Source organism: Pipistrellus kuhlii, unplaced genomic scaffold, assembly GCF_014108245.1.
Source record: "Pipistrellus kuhlii isolate mPipKuh1 unplaced genomic scaffold, mPipKuh1.p scaffold_m20_p_4, whole genome shotgun sequence".
NCBI lineage: Eukaryota > Metazoa > Chordata > Mammalia > Chiroptera > Vespertilionidae > Pipistrellus > Pipistrellus kuhlii.
In genome coordinates, this window is record NW_023425540.1 from 43,613,166 (window position 1) to 43,633,513 (window position 20,348).

The 20,348-nt window shown below is 35.3% G+C and overlaps 1 protein-coding gene across 20 annotated transcripts in view; it reads right to left on the reverse strand.

Annotated features, from left to right (window-relative positions):
* Nucleotides 1-20,348, reverse strand: part of MEF2C (myocyte enhancer factor 2C) — a 159,833-nt gene that overhangs the window by 118,458 nt on the left and 21,027 nt on the right. For 3 of the 20 annotated variants that reach the window (XM_036409214.2, XM_036409194.2, XM_036409192.2), the window contains exon 1: nucleotides 18,862-19,162. The exons of 5 other annotated variants lie outside the window; for them this stretch is intronic. The gene's annotated coding sequence lies outside the window, so the exon portion shown is untranslated. Of the gene's footprint in view, nucleotides 1-18,861; nucleotides 19,169-20,348 lie in introns of those variants that run through there. 12 more of the 20 variants (XM_045571709.1, XM_036409215.2, XM_045571712.1 and 9 more) reach the window with 6 other exon arrangements.

Genomic DNA, 20,348 nt, shown 5'->3' on the forward strand with positions numbered 1-20,348 from the left:
TGTGTTGTATGTATATTTGGCAACACAGAAAGAACAAGTCCAATTTCTTTGATTCTGTATGTTTTATAACATACAGAATGGTTTGTTGTGCCTCATAGATTTATTCCCTTACAAAATTATACCTCATTCTTAAAGTACACAAGATTTTCCCCAAAGGGTATGATATCCCAGAACATTTACTTATGTACTTTTGCTTTTTTAAAACAAAAAAAGAGAGAAGAAATACTACTTGAAGATTTTAAAAATTACTTTCTCTAAGAGAAGAAAGTCTCCACTGTACGAACTGCTCTTGTGGTGGTATCTCCCTGACGGTGCTCTTCTCCTCATTCATTACATGTCAAAACAGTGAATTGCAGGGGAGGGTGTGGGCCAGGCGGTCCTTCCTGTCAGCTGTGTCTAGGAAGTGGAGTGGGAGTGGGAGTGAGGAGGAACAAGTCCTGGAGGTCACCTGGAGGTCCGTATTGGTGAGGTTTTCTGACTTACCAAAGAGTGGAAAGGAGATTCACTACTAGTAGACACTTCCTACTTTTACTGCCATCCTCATGACTTCATTAGCTGCCCCAATTTCAACAGAACCTAACGTCCTGGGCAAGGCCTGGCAGCTTCTCCAAAAGGATTTAGCTCATTGTTTAAGACTCATTTTAGGTGTCCTTTCTGCTACTGAAGATGGACCTGACCCGTCATCTCCCAGAAAGATGAACATTCCATTTACCTACCACATTCCTCAGTGTAGCTTTTATCACATTACATTCAAAACCACACCTGCCATGGTCATCACCCTCATCAGACTGAACCCTTCAGGGGAGAGACTCCACCTTTCACTCTTGGATCCCTCACATCTAGCAAGCCACCTCCTGGTAAACACTTAGTGAATGGACTGACTGATCAATATACTGCCACCTCCTCTTCAACACTTAATGAATAAACTGACTGATTAATATATTTGTAGTGGATGTCCAAAGGGGAAGTTTTGGGGAATAGCAGTAAATATTTTTTTTTATGGATAGAGTGCTTGTTTCTTTAATCTTCAGAATGTGTTGTTACACAGGCTTCACCTGAAAATGACCAGGCAGCTCTGAGAAGCAGCAAATGGCTGGATGGCAGTCCATTTGAATTCAGATCTGGAGGTGGGACCTGGACATTGATATTTTTAAAGGCTCCCCCTATAGATGGGATTGAAACCACTGCTCTAAACTAACTAGAAGAAGGACATGCACTGTTTTATATCTGTAACCCTGTCACTTAATATATACCCAAAGTTGGTTACAGTTCAATTTATGAATGGATTCTGTTTGTGAAAACTGTTAGCTGATTTTAGTCCTTGGAAAAATAAAAATTTTTGAAAAGGTTTTTGAAATGCAACAGTAGCTATATCAGGATCTTCTTCTGGAAATATTACTAATAACGCTATGTAATTATCCTTTATAGAATTAGTCCGCAGCTACGACTTCCTCCTCAATGTTTGGGTAATCCAGGCCATTATTGTTTCCTGTATATTTAGAACTCAAATGGATACTAAATATAAATCTGGTGTTTTATGGAATCTTAAGAGTGTGCTTTACAGTTGGAAGGTACCAAAGAGGGAATTCATATAACCATAGTCAAAATCACATTAGGAAGTAGACATAACTAGCTTCATTAGGAAGACAGAAAAGAACACTGAGCAGTAGCAGGGGCACTTAATGTTGCATAAGGCACACTAAACTCCCCTTGCAATGGGCACCACAATGTGACATGGAGGCCGTTTATCACTGTAACCAAGTAATTCCAAATTACACATCTAATTCCCAAATCTTAAAGTCACATTTCTAATAAGAAACATTTTTTAATACAGAGAACACAGGTTATTTTGGTATTTGCACGGTAATCCAAATAAGCATTTGCTTCTCTTCAACAGCAAAATAAAGCAGAACCAAATGTAGTTACTAAAATTCACTGTGGAAATTTGGCAAGGAATTCATTACTTTAAAGATATGGTAGCTATTAATTTTGAAGTCCAAAGCGTATACATTTGGAAATTCATAAATATGTGAGTCTTGTTTGATCTCTGACCAGCCTCTCTGCCCTTACTTCTAGTCAAGGGCATGGTAATTCTTTTATGAAAGACCAAGAAAACTATATACTATGAACAAGAAAGTTCATATTATTTCTCATAGTAAAAATTCTAAAAGTGATCCTTTTCCTTTCTTAAAAGTTTTTTAAGAAATATTAAATTAAAAACTAACAGCCATGCATTTGATGAATAAACTTGATATAACATTCTCTAGTTTTCAAATATAATGCAAGTTGTTCTATCTTGTCAGTATTTATTTCACATCTATCTCTGGTTTTATTTATTTTCTTTTTCAACTACAGAGAGAAAGTTAAAAGGCATGCTGAATTAAAATTCTCTGGAAAATTTACCTAAACTAAATAAATTAACTAAAAACTCCTGAAACCCATTTACTATCCATTTATACATTCTGTCATACAGCTCATATTCTTAAATTAAAACAAAATAAATTACTATGACTCCTACAAGTAAAGGTTAAAAATTAAAACAACTCAAAAAGTGAGAAGCAAAAATACAGGTCACTACACAGAGATGAGATACAACTAGATATTTACATTTTGATTAAAGGTTATGTATATATGTAATATTTTTCTCCAGGTTAACAATAGAGAACTGTGTCATAGAGCAAGAATTAGTTCACTTCTCTTTAAAAACCATACAAACATATCACACAAACATAGTCAAACATAGCTTTAAATATGTCCTTCTGGTGTTACTGAATTCTTTTTTTTCAAGATGCCATGAGAAATTAAGTTTCTATAATTTAATCATTTTATTTTTCTTGTCTAACTGCTGAGACAATGTATGTGAGATTTTTGGCTTAGTAGGGAAGAGAGCAGACACTGGAGACCGATTATGTTTGAGGTTCTAGCTTAGTGAAGTGGATAACTTGAGGCAAGATGTTAACATTTTTTTTTTTTGCCTTAGTTCTTCATCTGTAAAATGTGGATAGTGCCTATCTCATTTGGTTTTGAGGAATAAATGAGTTCATGTGTGTCATGACGCAAGACCTTAGAACAGTGTCCCAATATACAGTGAGCTCAAAAAGTGTTAGCTGTGATTGATATTTTACCAAAATAGCTGTAATTAATAATACTTTCAAATTAATAACACATTTTTATACATATCACAAAAGATATTAGAATTTTTAGAGATATCTTGAATGGAGACACTGGATAAAAGTAAAAGTGGGATTTCCAAGTCATAGTTGAAAATATCAGTCATATTTATAGAAGATCAGTCTTACTTCGAACCACCAAGCCAACAAGAACAGAAAACCAACTGGTCAACATATGTTGATGCAGATGGAAAAAGGATCTGCCTGTCTAAATCCCCTAAAGAAAGCCCTTCTGGTCATTGCTGTCCAACCTATCATTACCCGCGCACTAAGACTCTTTGATGGCTTCGTAGGCTATGAATAATACATTTTTTGGAGACGGCTTCACAAAAATAGTCTGTCTTTGCTCCAAAAAGACCTATGACTAAGCAAATGCAAAGAAAGAACGACCTCCCAACCACAAAGGAGGGTGGTACCCAGGTTGGCAATTGAGGCAACTGGCAAAATTCAGAAAAGTATTTTTGAGATAAACTAGCCCCATCATTCATACTCTAAAGAACCAGGAAAATTTCAAGTTTCAAAACTAATTTTCCCTTAGTTTTTAAAAATAAAATTAGAAAAAAAAATCTAATTATGTCATTATAAAGTATTATAAATAAAAGAGCCTACCTTTTTAGGAGATCTGGTATCTAAAAGTATTTCACAGGATAAACCATATTTGCAAATATTCTTTAAGCTCGGTGAATCTCACTAAAGAGGTGGAAGCTTTTAATTTTCCCAATGAAATTTAAGATTATATTAACACTTTGAGTAATAAATAGAAAATATTGAGGATTAGTCATTCAAGATAAGTACATTTAAGTCTGCCTATGGAGTTTTGTCTCAAAATGGTGTTACGTATATTCAAATTGTAGCAAAAGAAAAGATTCTCTTCGTTCTCCAACTGCTCCCCTAATTCCCGCAGCAGTACGTAATTTAGCAAGGCTAAATCTACCGTCTTGTAATGAATGACAACAAATCTCCCCCACCCCACCGCTGAAGACTTTGAGAGGGAGAGTAGAAGGCTCTGACATTCTGGGATTCAACCAAACATTTTCTCAGTTCACCACCTGTGATTATTGGTGTAGAGTATCCTTTTTATCCCAAGAACAAATATTCAGGATTAGCCAAAACTAAACAATTTCAAGTACCTATAGACTAGTTAAAAGGCAAAGTCATTTCAGAAAAGTCCTTTATCACTCATCTTAAACATATGTGCCCTGTTCATATCATCAAAAGCATTACAAAATCAACTTATGAAAGATGTACATATTTTTATATTTAAAATATAATGAAAGAGAGTAAAGGAACAAGCATACTGTCAAATTACAGCAGGGAGGGTAGGGAGATCTGGGGGAGATAATAGATCAACCAAAGGACTCCTATACATGCATATATAGTAAGTACAACCAATGGACACAAAACTCTGGGGAGGGAGGGTATGTATGGGAGGGGGGAATGTTAAAATATGTACACAGATAATAATTTAATAAAAATGATTAAAAAAATAAAAACAAAAAAATAAAAATAAAAGGACCAAGTGAAATAAATAAATAAATAAATAATAAAATAAAATATAATGAAAAAGAATTCTTCTTTCTTTAGGAATTAAGAAACTTGTTATAACAATCATTTGATACAACTCTAGATAAGATAATTTAGCAGTTAACCTGCATGGTATGACAACAGAGCCCATAAGGTCCAAGTCAATTATTTTCTTGCTAAAATGTGCAAAGTTGTTTCAGAAAGGTCTCTTAATGTACATTGCTTGAGTTGTCTATGTGACAATACATGTTATGAGAGAAATTATGCCTTAAAATGTATTTCATAAATTCTCTTTATGAAGAAACATAGTAACTAGTTATCCTATAAAATATATAATTAATGCCTAATTTGTGATTATTCATTAATATAATTTCATTTTTAGCTGATGTGAATTATAACTGAAAAAAATGCTTAATATTCCAGAACTTTTGAGTTGCTCTTCGTGTCAAAGATTATTTTAAAAATCTAAAATTAGCATGTAAGTACATTTTAAAATCTTCAGTTCTGGAAGATACTTACAGACCATGATCTGTATACAAAATGTTAATGTGTCTACTCTGCATGTGCCTACACATGCAGTATGTACTTACTACACATACTTAAAACTTAAAATTCTGCTAACTTATTATGCTCATTATTTTCAGAAATGAATATAGGTTTCCAGTACTCATTTTTTAAAAAAATTATGTAAAACTAAAGAAATTTTCTATGAAAAATATAAAAGTTGAATTTTTATTTAGAATACTTGATAGAAATAGAGACACTTTAATAAATAAAGTCAGTTCAGAAATATTGACCTATTATGCTACAAAAGAAAAATGTCACCTTATGCTCAGAGTACAGTTGATCAAGTTTCTCCATAGGACAAGATAGTTTAACTGCTTTTGATTTAATTTAATGGTGTTAAAGACTTAAGAAACCTACATTATCTATGAATTCAAATAACATATTTATAAACCATACCCTAACTTGTATATCACAATATTTTAAAATAAAGCTTTGACTTGAGTAGGAAAGTAGGTTTGATTTTAGTAGGAGATTATGTGATTATAAAGTAAATTTTGTAATTGGAAATTTGATATTTTCATAAAAATATGTGGTTGATTTCAGACAGAACTGTAAAAACCTACTCTTACATTTACAATACACATCGCTAATCATTAAAGATGTTTGTGAACTTAAAAAATTTTTTAATGGAAAGCAAATATTTGGTCAAAAATATGGAAAAAAGCTTTTGGTCGATGAATGTTATAAAAGTTTCTTAGAAATCTCTTAAAATCTGAGCACAATAAAACTAGGGCGATGCATATATTCTCAGTTACTCTTTAAAAAAAAACCTGTAAAAGTGACTATAGTGGCATGTTCTGACACATTCTTTTCATAAACCGAACCCTGTTAGTGACAGCAGAACAGATTGTGTGCATCTGCTGGGAGTGAGCCAGATGACAGTGGAAAAACGCACATGGATACCTTGGCACAGCAAATAAAAAAATGAGGAAAAAAAGACCTGGAAGAGAAAGTGTTCAACTTTAATTGAAACATTCTTTCCAACATGATGAACTTCATCCAACCACCTCTTGTAGCCTGTCAGTTTTACATATAAGAACGTGTTTAAAAGGGGTCCTTTGTGAAATGGAGCCGTTTTGTCCTCCTTCCGCACTAAATATTGACTCAGGTTTTGGATTATTTTTTCAAATTATGGCAAATGCAATAAGCATTAATGTCAAAAAAAAAAAAAGAGGCCAAATTACTCTACCACAGTTTGGTACAAGAATGCTAACCTTCTAAAAACCCTTCAAGTCAAAATTGAAATATCTGTGTTAAGTTATGAATTATGTGGGTATTATACTGCCATGTGCTAGAGATGCCACAACTCAAATATTCTGCAAATGTGACTATTGTCAATGCTGCGTGCACTCAATAGTACTACAACATTTTATTTTATGCTGATCAACAACAGTGTTGTTTAAACAGTTGGCTCAATAGCACTGGAGAGGTCCATGCATAAAAACAAACGTGCTTCTATAAATCATACCAGTAAGCTCTCTTGGATGCTCTGATTACAATGAAAATTTACTCTATACAGTATACAATGCAAATTTTAAACTGGAGACCGAGTTGTTTAATAGATTACTACTCTGACTGAAGCAGCTGCAGTAGAAAAAAAAAATCTGGTGATTAACAGCCATTTTCCAGTAATCATAACCCTGGAAAGGGCTACTGAGCAGGGGGAGGGTATTGCAGATGGGATAATTCTCAAAGCTCATGTGCCTTAGAGAGCTCCATCATCTTCATGCAGACATTATTATTATTATTAATTATTATTTTTTGAACTAGAGCTTTTAGAGGCTTCCTTGATTGCAGGGTTGGGAGCTGTCCATGCTGTTTTACCATAGGGAAGTCCACTGTGTAAACATTCTTTGCACTGAGCACTCTTTAGCCAGGCTGAATGCAAGGCAGAAAGTTGAATGCAAGGTGCTCACTAGAGGGGCGTTTTATATAAGAGCATGAGAATAATTTCAAGAGGTTTCAACCCCACAGGTGGTCTAAACTGGGCAGGCCTCGTCAACATTACCTGTCATCCAAAATACCAATTTCTTTGAGAAATGAAGTGACTATAAAAGCTTGAGAAAAAGGTGGTAAATAGACTCTGGGACCAGAAGTAGACCACATCTTACCTAAACGAGTTTGTGTTATCAAAAGGTGTTATTTGTGTTATCAAAATTCTGCATTTTCTGTCCTATGTCAGATTTCTTCTCACATGAAGAAAAATACCCAAATTAAGATAAGTTCACTTGTTCATCATCTCCAAGTTGATAAACTATCATTAAAACTAACAATCCCTCAAATCTGGAAAATTTAAAAAAGAACATGGGAGTGCCATTTACTTATTTTTTAACTATTAAAATAAAAACATGTCTTATCTTTACTAGTAAATACAATTCATTAATTTATTTAATAAATATATATTAAAAAATTAATTTTTGCAAGCATGATTGTGAAGAAATAGAAAGATGAGTAAATGACACCCGGTCATCATACATTTATTCTATTGATCTTATTACAAACAACCAAAATTATGAAATAAGTATTAATATATTCTTCAAAAGTGGCAAATACACATGCTAAAGCAAATAAAAATCCTTAGAATTCTTAGTGAGGCTGTGTTCACTATTAATTCTATGTATATAATAATAGAATTCTAATAATTCTATGTATATCAAACACTTCCTCCAACTTGAATTGTTATTAAAATTCAGCAATAATCTAGCTGAAATTTATAGGTTTCAATAAATGACTTTTAAAACTTATAGATGGAATAATTTTGTTTGTTTCATCCCATTTATGGTTTCCGTTTATGGTTCTAAAAATAATATAATATTTACTTAATACCTGATTCTGTGATAGGTTTTGATATTCTTGAAGAACTATATTGTACTTAGTGATCATTAACACTGGCCTAACATAGCATCAGAATTAGAGACTTACCCTGAAAGTAACCCAATTTTAACAGAATTAAAGTATTATCTTAAAATTTTTAAAATAATTATCCCTTCAAGCACTAAGTAATCATCATTAGCAGGAAGATAAAATGATCAAAATATAATGTAGTCTATGATAATAATTTTCTAGGTACTGAGCATTGTGCTTTTATATGTATCATAATGTTTAATCTTTAAAACTCTAGGAAGTAGGTGGTATTATTATCCCCATTTTACAGATGCTGAAACTGAGGCTTTCTGGTGTTTAAATAACTTGCCTAAAGCCACTAATCAGTAAATGAGAGGCATAATTTTGAAGTTACTCAGTTTGGTCTTCATTCTTAAATATTATTCTCTATTGTGTGGGGGCCACTTGGTCTAATAGCACATATATGTATAATTTAAGAAATAATATTGGGTATGGCAATGATGTCTTTCAACTCTTTATGCTTGCAAATCAAAAGAATTGATTTTCTCTTTCTCTTGTATTCATTCTTATTCTCTCATGCTTCTTTGTGTCTCACACTCTCTGCTCTCCCCCTTCTATTCCCACTACACACACACACACACACACACACACACACAAACACAAACACATACACACACACACGCACACACACACACACACCACGCATGCACACATACTTTGGACTTTTGGCTCAAAATGATGTTTTCACAGAACATCATGAAAGCCATTACTTGGTTCAACTAGTCCAATAACTGTTACTCCCTCCTGAGACTTCATAATGCTATGCATTTTTGCCGTAAATGTACCATCCACTGACTCTAAAGTCGTCAGCGACTCCTTACAAAGACACCATCTTATAGTCCACTGTTTCAAGATCTGTGTCTGGAGCTTTTTCATGACATGGCATTGGGCTGTGATGAACCACATCAATCTCTCAAGTGTCTCTCAAGAATAAGTCAACACCTGAAACAATCCAATGATCTCACATACGTACTCAAAACAATTAAAAGTGCATTTTCTTTCTCACAATACCAAATATTTCGAAGCAAGAAAGGAACTCAGAAGAGAATCCAAAAACAATAAAAACTGAGGAAAAAAGGGTGAGGTTAAGAATTCTTTGATTGTTTAAATTTATAAAACGAGAGAAGGGGGAAAAGTCACATAGCGTTCATTCTAACTCAAGTCAAGAAAGATCAAAGAGTCCTACAAGGGACATTCCCCATTCATTTCAACCAAAGTGCCATTGGGAAACAGCAATGGGACTGAGTATTTTACCCAGCCCTTTGCAAATCTATTAATGTTATCGTGGGAATTTCTCTTTGGTTTATGTAAGGGGAGAAAAACTCAACCGTGAAAGGAAAGAATGATGTAGTCAAAATTATTTCCTTAACCTATAACCTATACAGACTTTTAAGTGGTCTTTGGATAAATATGAGAAATGAACAAATGGATACCCCCCTTTTTTAATAGCCAGGTTTGTTCATCTTAATTGAGTTAAGGAAAAAAAATCCTGATGGAATTAGATCTGGATTTATACATTTTTAACATATTAACTGTTACAGAAGAAGGGTGAAAAGATCTACTTTCTGGACCACAACACCTTTCCTTAAAGACCACCCAAACTTAACAAGGTTCCTCAAATGTGAATGGAAATCAGGCACCTTAAAAAAGTACAGTACTTGGTAATTTATTGGTTAACTGTTAAAATATTTTAAAATTCTTGCCCAGAGAAATACCTACTCCAGGAACCTCCAAGAGATTCATGTTTTAATCGGGTATAGTTTTATAATATTGAAATAGAAAAAAAATAAAAAAAATAAAAAAATCTATTTCCTATTTAAAGTTTTTAAAAATCCAGTACACATTAAACAACTGGAACTTTACAATGTGTCTAACAATATTTATTGAGTGGTAATGATTCAAAGTATCCTACCGATCAGGAGAATTCCAAGAAGATAAAGAAGTCTTCTACCATATCCTAAGGAAAAAGCAGTTTTAAAGGTTGAATCTGAATTTTAAATAGAATGCCTAATTTTGTAAAAAATAAATGTCACAATTACCGACTCCTATATATATTAATATATGCAGAAAAGTTTAACATTTTCCCCTTGCTAATGAGCCCTGAAACGGTGCCAGATGTAGGGCCCTTGCTCATAATACCTATGGCAAGAATAGGCCATTGTGGTCATACTCTTAGGATTACATTTACATTTTAAGATCTATGTGATATTACTTTCTTGACACTATTAGGAAACATTGGCATCCACAGAAAAATAGTTGCTTGATACTTAAACATAATTAAAATGATCTTTCTGATCTATTTTAAAGAGAAAATTAAACTGTTGATCTGACTTGGTAAATTTTATATAGGCAATGAACAACTGGCTTAGTGGGTTAATGACTAAACTAGCATTTAAACACTATTTGTATATTAGTACAAAAATAAAGTCTCAATAAATATTTATGATATAGTCACACTTTCTACTTAAGGCTCCCACTTAATGCATTTTTATTAGAGAAGGAAAGTCAGAGAAAGGTGTGCTGGCAATAATCTGACTTCACTTCACACAAATGAGAATTCTACTATTGACTGAAAGGAGCCGCGGCAGCTAGAAATTATTTTTAATAGGATTTTAAAAAATCACATTGGTAATGACTGAAATGTAACTGGTAATTAAAGACTGGTTTTAACAATTTTTTAGCTTATTTTTCAAAGAGAAGTATGAGCTTCCAGACTACAGTTTCAAATGCAAAGAATATTAATGCAGGTAGTTGGAAATTGATTTACTTTGCATGGCAATCAGCACACTGCTTACATTGTACCTTTCAAACGAAGGGCATAAACCAAATCTGAAAACTAAAGCCCATGGTGGGTTTTTTTTTTTTTTTTCATTCTATATTTTGACCTAGCAATCATTCAAAGTGTGGGTGTTTATCCATAAAAATTACTGTAGTGCCACAGACTGCAGTGGACTATTGCTATTTCTCGAGATAAGTACAAAAAACACTCAATGTTAATTTGCATCACAAAATAACCTAACATATCTGGAATATAATGCACAGGCTTCATTGAAAAGAAACCATTATATTTTTTTTTTCCTGCAAAACACACACACACACACACACACACACACACACACACACACAGAAGTACAGACATCTGATTGGGCCTGCACTTGCTGGGAGGAGGAAGGAGGAGGAGAGGTCTCATTTTCTATCTCACACCTATTGTTTTATGCATTCTAAACTGCTATATGGAAGAAAAAGGAAACAGTGAATCCACTTGCAGTTAATGTCTTAGTGATTTAAGAGGCTGGATTTTCCATTTAACGAAGGAAAACACTCTGCTTTCTCTTGACCAAAGTGGCTGCCCAGGAAGCAGGCCCTCTGCTCCTTCGTCTACGCCAGGGAAAAAGAGGACAGTACTTGGGGCTGAGCGCACTCGGAGACAGCAGAGGGGACATTGATGATGTGGCATTGTGCATGTCTCTGGTCTGCAGCCAGCAAGTTTTCATTTTGTAGCTCTGCTGCCAGTACCTGCCCTGAATATTCAGAAATAAAACTCCACTACCACAGCTCTACCTTAAAAACTGGATGTTACAAAGAACTAAAAGAGTATTTTACTTTCTTTATCCTGAGTGTAATGACTGTTTTTAAAAAGAAAGAGCTGAAACTATAGTAACTGAACAATTTATATGAATCTTTTTCCTTCTCTTTTTAAACTCCTCAAACTGCCTTCCCACAAAGCCATTTAAGTTAAATGGGACATTTACAGACTCACCTACACGAAGGCTATAACTTAAAACATCTGCTTAGACACCTATGTTCTGTTCAGATGTAAAGAATGTGGGGGGGAAAAGTCAAAAATACAGGCGCATTATATTCTTTAAAAATGTGTGTTCTGTGTGTGTGTGTGTGTGTGTGTGTGTTCATTCAAGAGATTTTGACTGCAATTAGGTAGTCGGTCCTATAAAGGCTTCCTTGTGTGACCATGATTTCTAAAAATAAAATGCTCCAGTGAATATTTCTGCTAAATAATCACATCTTCAAAATTACTTTAAAGAAATCCCAATTCCCTCATGTTACATTAAGCAATAATACCAGCTTTCCATAATAAGCCTGGGTTGTACACCTCATGCATGGTCAACAATTAATTAGGTTTAAAAAAGTCATGTTTACTCTGTTAAGTAGTAGACTAATTTCCTTGTCTGTCCTTACTTATTTACATCAGTGAATCTATTTCCTAATTTTGCAAATGCGTAAGCATATCTAAGCCAAAGCTGCCTATCTTTGGGGTTCGGGGAAAGATGCATTCTCTTCCTTAACATTCCAACTTGCTGAAAGAATCACAGACATAAAAAAAAAAGAGAGAGATAGTAGTTAGTTGTTAAAAACACACACACACTAATTTGCGTTCTAATGACCATATCCACCACTTGTTAAAACCAATATGCTAGAGATCCACAGTATCTGAGAACAATTGATATGAATTTATGTGCATCTTATCTATGACAAGAATATACAAGAAGGAAACCAGACCACGCTCAGAATGCTATTTGGTAAAAGCAAGTCCTCACCGGGACTGCTTCAGAGATTGGTTTCTTCAATCTATAAAAAACAAGTTTAAAGTACTTTATTTCAATACATTTTACTAGACGATTTGCATTGTCATTCTACATGAATAGCAACCACTTGCAGGATGAACAACGTTGCTCCATTCATTTCAAATTTACGGCATTAAGAATTAATAAAGTCTCTATAATGTCTGCATTATTAAAGAGTAATGATTGCTGCAGAAATCTGCCTATGATAGGCTTACTGTTTCTATCGCTCGTAATATCACCATTTTCTTTTATAATGTCCTCAAAAGATTCTCTTCCTGTGTATTTTGCACTTTGTTTGGACTAGCTACTATAATTTAAAAATAATTACCGATATTTAACTCAGGCAGTACAATGACAATGTACAACAAATGCATTATGGTGGTTGACAACAAATGAATGTTACTCAGATTCACCTGAAACCAAAATGTGGACTTTTATAACAGGTATCACATAATATTTATACTTAACAGCAATGTGGCTTTTCTTTCTGCAGTTAACATTACAATAATACAAAGAAATGTAAAATACTACTATTTGGGGTAATCCTTTTTATAATCTTATTTATTTTTTACAATGGTTACCCCTTTTATAGAATTTTCTGTATTTGCATACACAAAAACAACTAACATAAAAGAACACTGATGCTATCTACACATTCTTCAAAGAGAGGGAATAGGTGCCTCTACATCCTTTATCTCTTTATCCTTCAATACATTTGTAAAACAGTTACTATTCTTGTTTTGAGCAAAATTAATTCTTGTTAAATAATAAAATTACAAAACTTGCATAGACCTTTTCCGCATTCAGTGTGAGAAGGGTTATCAATAACTTCTTTTAGAAAAAAAACCGTTTCCTTTGCTCACTAGCTGCTGAAGTCCATTAGAAATTATTTTTTCTCATGTTCTTATTCACTTACATACTGCATATTTGCTTCAATTCTCCAAGGGAAGAAATGTGGCTCTTGTGGGAAAGGTCCACCCCTTTCTACATGTTTTCTTCCTTGAACGAAAGGAATACACCCCCTTACATTCTTTGAAATGTGTCCAACATGCGCTGAATTGTATTAGCACTGGATTATTAGCCAAATTAGAAAATCGTACACGAGAGTTAAATACTGTTGAAGTGTGGTGTGTTTTGAACCAGGATAACTAAATGACACCTGTGTATATAGGTAAAAGCAATGAGCTACATTCATTTAGTCTTAGTGTCTAAGTTTGGAAGCTCAGAACACTTGTCTTAATGGAAGAAATGTGTGAATGTTTTTGTGCACATGTGTGTTGTATGACAACTCAGGAAGAGGCCCATAAAGGTTACAGGTTTTTTGGTGCATCCTTTAGATTTAAGACCTATTAGAAGAATGCTTTCTTCTTTTCATAAGTATTTTAAAGAAAACATATTGAAAAACTAAAGTATCCATCTTCATAAATAGAGTCAGAAAACTGAAATCACAGAAGAGCAAAAATATAGAAAGTCTATGCTCATCATCCTGATGACAGAAAACTCACGCCAAGTTGGTGTCCATTAACTTGAATCTCATTAATACAATCTGCTGGTCATGAGAATGTTCTAACAAGTCTTCCTTTAATTATGTAGAATAATGTACTCTCAAAGCAAGTATTATTTTGTTGTTACTTTATAATTAAGTGGAAATCTGTGCATTTATCTTTACCTTTGTTTTTTCTAAACCCTATTTTTCTTTATTGCACTTTTACAAAGAAATATGCAAGGGTCAAGAGGCAGAGTGGGCAAAATTTTATATCTTTAAAGATATTTTAGTGTTTAAATGGTTAGTGCCTTTGGAATTTGTTCATCAGGCATTTCTGAATGAATACAACTATATAATTTCCAGGCCTACAAAATGGAAGCTATACTATTCTGCCTATGTTTTTTTACTTGGAAAAAGAGAGAACATAAACCATGAATATGTAAACTGGAAGTGAAGGTAATAAACTTATTAAAACTTGGTAAGATATTGTTATGGTCAAAGGAAACCTGCAAGTGTGTGCCATAAATCCACTCAGATGAAACTTCTCATTCACTAGAATTTCCTATCTTCTTATAATGCACAGAAAATTAAACACATAAATATTAATTTTATGTATCACAGAAGATGTAGGCAATGAAAATGCAATGTTTACATTTATGGATGACTCATTAGTGTTTTATTGTGTGAAACACTAGGAGGCATCAGTTGGGTAAAAAAGGACTTCAATTTTTAAAGAAGCAAGAAATTACTGTAGAGTTGGATGTGTAAGAAGTTGGGGTTTTCAAAATGTTATTATGTAAACCAAACTTTATTCTCTAAAATAAACTCTGAAAACATCATATTTTGTTGTTGCACAGATTAGTCTTTATAGAACATTTATGAAATACATATAATTTGAACAATACATACCTATTAAGATATATTTCAAATGTATGGATTCATAACTCTGTAATTACACATTTTTTATGAAGAACACACTTAGTAACAGAATAACATAATGGCTATTGACTACTATGCATTTTCTGCTCAGTTACTCAATAGCATCAGTGTATGTTTTATTTCTGGCAAATTCTGTTTTGTGCTCTCTACAATGTCTCTGAAAATGTCCACTGCAATGAAGCCTTACAATAACTGCTTCTCATAAGCAGCGAGAACTTGATTTTGTTCATAAAAAAAGTGATGGAACTTAAAATTTAAGCAATAAAGACTTACATAAAACATACATTTTCTCTTATTTCACTATCGAAAGCCTGTCATTTGAAAACTGAGTTTTCCGCTGTTTGAACGGTTCTTCATAATGATGAAGCAACAGGGTCGTGATGTACTTAGCTGGCAATCATTTGAAATTGGAGTGTCTTGTCATTCCCCTACAATCAGCTTTTATCTCTGACCTATCAAAATAGCACGTGAACTGGGTAATCCGCCTTTTGTAAGGTGCACAGACCCTGTTGTCGCTCCTGGTTTTGTGAATCGCCTCTGCAATCTGGTTTGATTTCCTAGAGATGACAGATCTCGGTGAACAGTCAGGCTTTACTGAGTGCAAGGCAGTCCACGCGCCCGTGAGATTAATGCACAGTGCTGAGGATGAGGGTCTTAATCACCTAGCCTTCCCCATGCAGCACACAGACTCAACCTCAGTAATTAAATCTTCCCATTGTGTCCAGGCAATCACTATTTTCATAAAATGAATATGTGCATTTTTTAAATAAGTTCTACATATTAATTTGTGTGGTGTTTTCTCAAAGGCTGTGCTTTTGGAAAATAAGTAGAACTTTATTAATAATCTCTTTAAAGTCCACTCTGTGACCCTTAATTGCATATGAACTTCTTCCATGTTGTTTTGAATCATGCCCCTGAAGACAGGGTTCTCTGTTTAATAACTATTTTTTGTTGTTATTATGTAGCACAAGTGTTGCTGCACAGATATTTCCCCATTTTTGTCACTTTCTGAGATTTCATAGACTCAAAATATACCGCACATAAAGTTGAGAAATAAAACCACAAAATATAATACAATGAACAGAAGAAAGTTTTGAAATATAATGTGAACATATGCCGTGTAGTTATTTAGCTTGTTTTTTTTTTAAATAAAATAAATGTAAAAACAATAAATCACTTATCAGGAAGATATGGTATAATGTTATGCATTTTTTGATTTGATAAAGTGAGGACTAAGGAAGAAATTCATAGAAATCTGAACAATATAAAACATGATGCTTTTTCAATTTCAGTTTTTGAATCATTAGTCCTTTTCCCTATTAGAATCAACCATTTCCCTCAGATGTTGAAAACTGAATATGTTGAAAAGAATAAAAGAGGCAAGATGAAGTAAAGTTCTTGTTATTTGTATTTCATGCATTTAAATGTTAATGTGTTTGGATTCTGAAAAGTTAATATAGGTGATTGCATATTTTTAAAGTCTGAACAGCTTAGGAAAGATGGAAAATTGACTTTTTAGTATACAGTGCTCAGTTTTTATTTAATTGAAGTAACAAATTAATATTTAATAAAAGTTACATATTTAATATTGTCTTTCACTATATCCTACACACATACACAGCAACCAGAATATAAATAGCATAATTAATGAAGAAGTAAAATACTGTCTTTAGTAAGAAGACTGCAAAATATGCCATAGATACTCCAAAGTTGCGTGTAGCATATTACTAAAAAACAGTAGATTTTCATAAAGTTTAGCAAAATTTAAAGTTAAGGTAACTGCCAACTATTGTCTTCTTAACTTGACTGGGAGATCATATTTTAATCAAACATTGAATTTAAAGTTACCTTTGACCAAAAAAAACTTTTAGAATTGAGTTAGTAGTCTAATATACAGCCAAATGTACTTTCCTACAAATAGAAGGAGGCATTTTAAAGATTTTGCCCCCTTGAGATAAGATATGAGATATGTACATTTCATTATACCTGTCAAGTGCTGAAGCACTTGCTTTAGAGTTACTTCTTTTAACTTAATAATTTCATGCATATATTAGAAGAATGCAATATGGTTTTCTAATTGCATTCTATTTAACCAAAACTGATGGAGAAATAAAAATACGGGTTCTACCATATTGGTACAAAAAGAACATTTCAAAGACTAAACCCAAACTGACATTATTTTAAAAATTAAATAAGATATTTGAGTTTTAAATTGGAGATTGTTAATCTATTTAGAGCAAAATTAATATTCAATTTAGAGGTTAAACGGGGTTCACAGGTGGTCACATTTCCATGTCTTACCAATTCTCTAGGGAGTCAACTTATTATACTCTGCATAAACATCTTTACTCTGCAACCACAATCCCATTGCAAGGTGCCAGTGAAAAAGAGGCTGGTCACTCTTTTTGACTGGTATAATGAGGTGGCTGGAGTTCCTTTTATAGCACTTAAAAAATATATGCAGTCACTAGCCATTTCATAAGACAGTTACTGTTCGAGTTAGTTTCAGATTCACAATAGTAAAACCCACTTTGTGTCAAAGCAGTTCTTCACTGAGGACCGGTTAAAGAACTGGCAGAGAGCCCGATTCCAATTATTATACTGTCAGCATTTACATATAAAGGTATTTTATACAAAAGACACACATTTCTAAATTGTGAAGAAAAAGAGCCCCCCCCCCAAAAAAAAAATTAACTACTGGAGCTAGGGTAGTCAGAAATGTATGAGATATAACATTTCCTTTGAGAATTAATAGCCATATTCTGGGAAGGAGATACCATTAGTATTAAATTTAAATACTAGCATAATATTTAATACTATAAACAATGGTATTAAACTATATATATATATATATATATATATATATATATATATCCTTTATGTCAAACTTTATCAATGAGTTTGCTAACTTTCATCCAAAGTCCAAACAGAAGGCAACGTAAGAGACTTAACATTGTTTGTTTTAAAACAGCTATTTATTTGACTTGACCTAAGTAGCAATGCATATGCTGAAATACCAGTACAAATTGTGAAAGGTATAGATTACCATAGCCAGGGTGTTACTTTTTGTCCACACCAATTAAGAAGCCCTGCATCAAGCCAGCACTTGGGCAAGGGAAGGGGATGCACAAAGGTATATACCCTGACAGACAGCCATGCTTTAGTTTAAACTAATCCCAAGAATTAGCAGCTCAAGAGCATAACCCAGAGCAAATCAGTCTCGGGGAGACTCAGAGGAGCATCTCTCCCCAGTGAACTCAAGGCAAAATCTTAAGGCACGTCCTTCAAGGTCACAGAGCATTCTATGAAATATTAAAACCTACCCGTCTCCACATGCTCCACCATATCAAACATGCTAATGACGCGAACTAACTTCATGAAACTTTAAACACAATGAAGTGACAAGAACGAGTCAGGAGTGATTTCAGTAACTGATGGCAGACGGATAAGACTATCCAAAAAGTTACTTTTAGCCACAGACAAGGAAATCATGGAATCTAACGGAAAGAATGGACAACAATCCTCAACTTCAGCCTCCAAAAAGAGAGAGAGAGAGAGGGAAAAAAAAAAAAAAAAAAAAAAAAAAGGCACAGGGATAGACCCGGTGCCGTGGAATACACTGATGCAGATTTCAGAAACAATACCCAAGCTATTTCTATTTTCCTCGAGAAATGTCAGAGGTACTCACATGAAGGAAGACCAGATCAGATTTAGTCCTTGGGATATTTCTCCTTTCTTAAGGAAAGAAAAAAAAAATGCACACAACAATAATCTTTACTTCGTCCAGCCTTGAAGTGCTTCTCCACCTGATTCAAACATGCAGCCACGGCGGCGACCCACACAGAATCTTCAAAGTCAATCCAATAGCAGCCCGAAGATGATGTCTGGGTGTCCGCGTGTGCTCAAGTGTCTGTGACTGCGAGCAGAGCGAGCTGAGAGCTGGAGGCGAGGGGTGCGCGGGAGCGCGCGGAGAGGGGGCGCGCGGGGGGGGGGGGAGGCGCGCGCGGGGCCGCGCATTCGCGCGCGCGCGCGCGCGCCCAGGCCTCTCGGAAGAAGGGAGGAGGTGGTGGAGGAGGAAGAGGAGGAAGAGGAGAAAGAGGAGGGAGGAGGAGGAGGAGGAGGAGGGGAAAGTGGCTCTCAGAGGCCGGTGGATTAAAAGTAACCAGACTCGTCCAGAAAACTGCGTCCGGGAAGGAAGTGACAGAAGGCGAATGGGAAAAGGAGAGCTTGCTCACTGCCTTTGAAACGTCGCGTAAAAAAGGCGGCGGGCACAGGGGGAGTGGTGGGAGGATATGGGGAGGGGGGGTGGGGGCCGGGAACACGGGTGCACACGGGCCCAGGGCTCTCAGCAGCACGAACCACAGTGCCTCTTGCCTTCTTCCCCCCGCCCCCCCTTTTTTAAAATTTTTATTTTGTCCTTGCCTTTGCCTTCCCCTCGCGCCGCGTTTCCTCTTAGCCTCTCTCTCTCTCTCCCTCTCTCTCCCCCTCGCAATCCCAGACCGTTGACTCTCTCTCTCCTCGCGGAGCTGGAGAAATCATCAGTTTCACTCTTGCAAAAGGGGGGCGGGACTAAGACCTCGGAGCATTTTTTTTTTTTTAATAAAACAAACATATACAGCAGTTCGCTCCTCACCCCCCTCCGGTCTCCACGAGATTGATAAATTACTCCGCCGCGCTACTTTAATTATGTATATGGTATGCAGAATAAATCACTGAACATCAGTACCTCAATCAAGCACTTTTAAATGATAATTGCATCTGGGTTGAATCAATCTTCCCATTCCTGACATTTTGCTAATTTTAGTCTTACGGTGGGGCCACGGCACGCGCCAAACGCAAACCTAATGACAATCCTTTATGGCACGAGATGGAGGCGACACCGCGAGCGGCGGCTCCCGGCGCTTCTGCCCGCGCCGCCGCCGGGGACCCTCGGAGAAGCGAGTCTCCCCGGGGACGCGGCGAGCCAGCCAGCAGGAAAGTCCTTCTAAAGTCGGGATCTTCCCTCTGACCAATAGGAGCGCGACCCTCATGGTGGGTCTGGTGACTTTCTCTCCCGCTGGGGGACGCGTGAACCGCTTCTTTCTTCCCGCGTCGGAGCGCGCGTCCCGTTACTCACCGGGGCCGCCGCGGTCCAGGATGCCCGCGGTGCCCGATCCCAGAGCGCCTTTCCTGCGC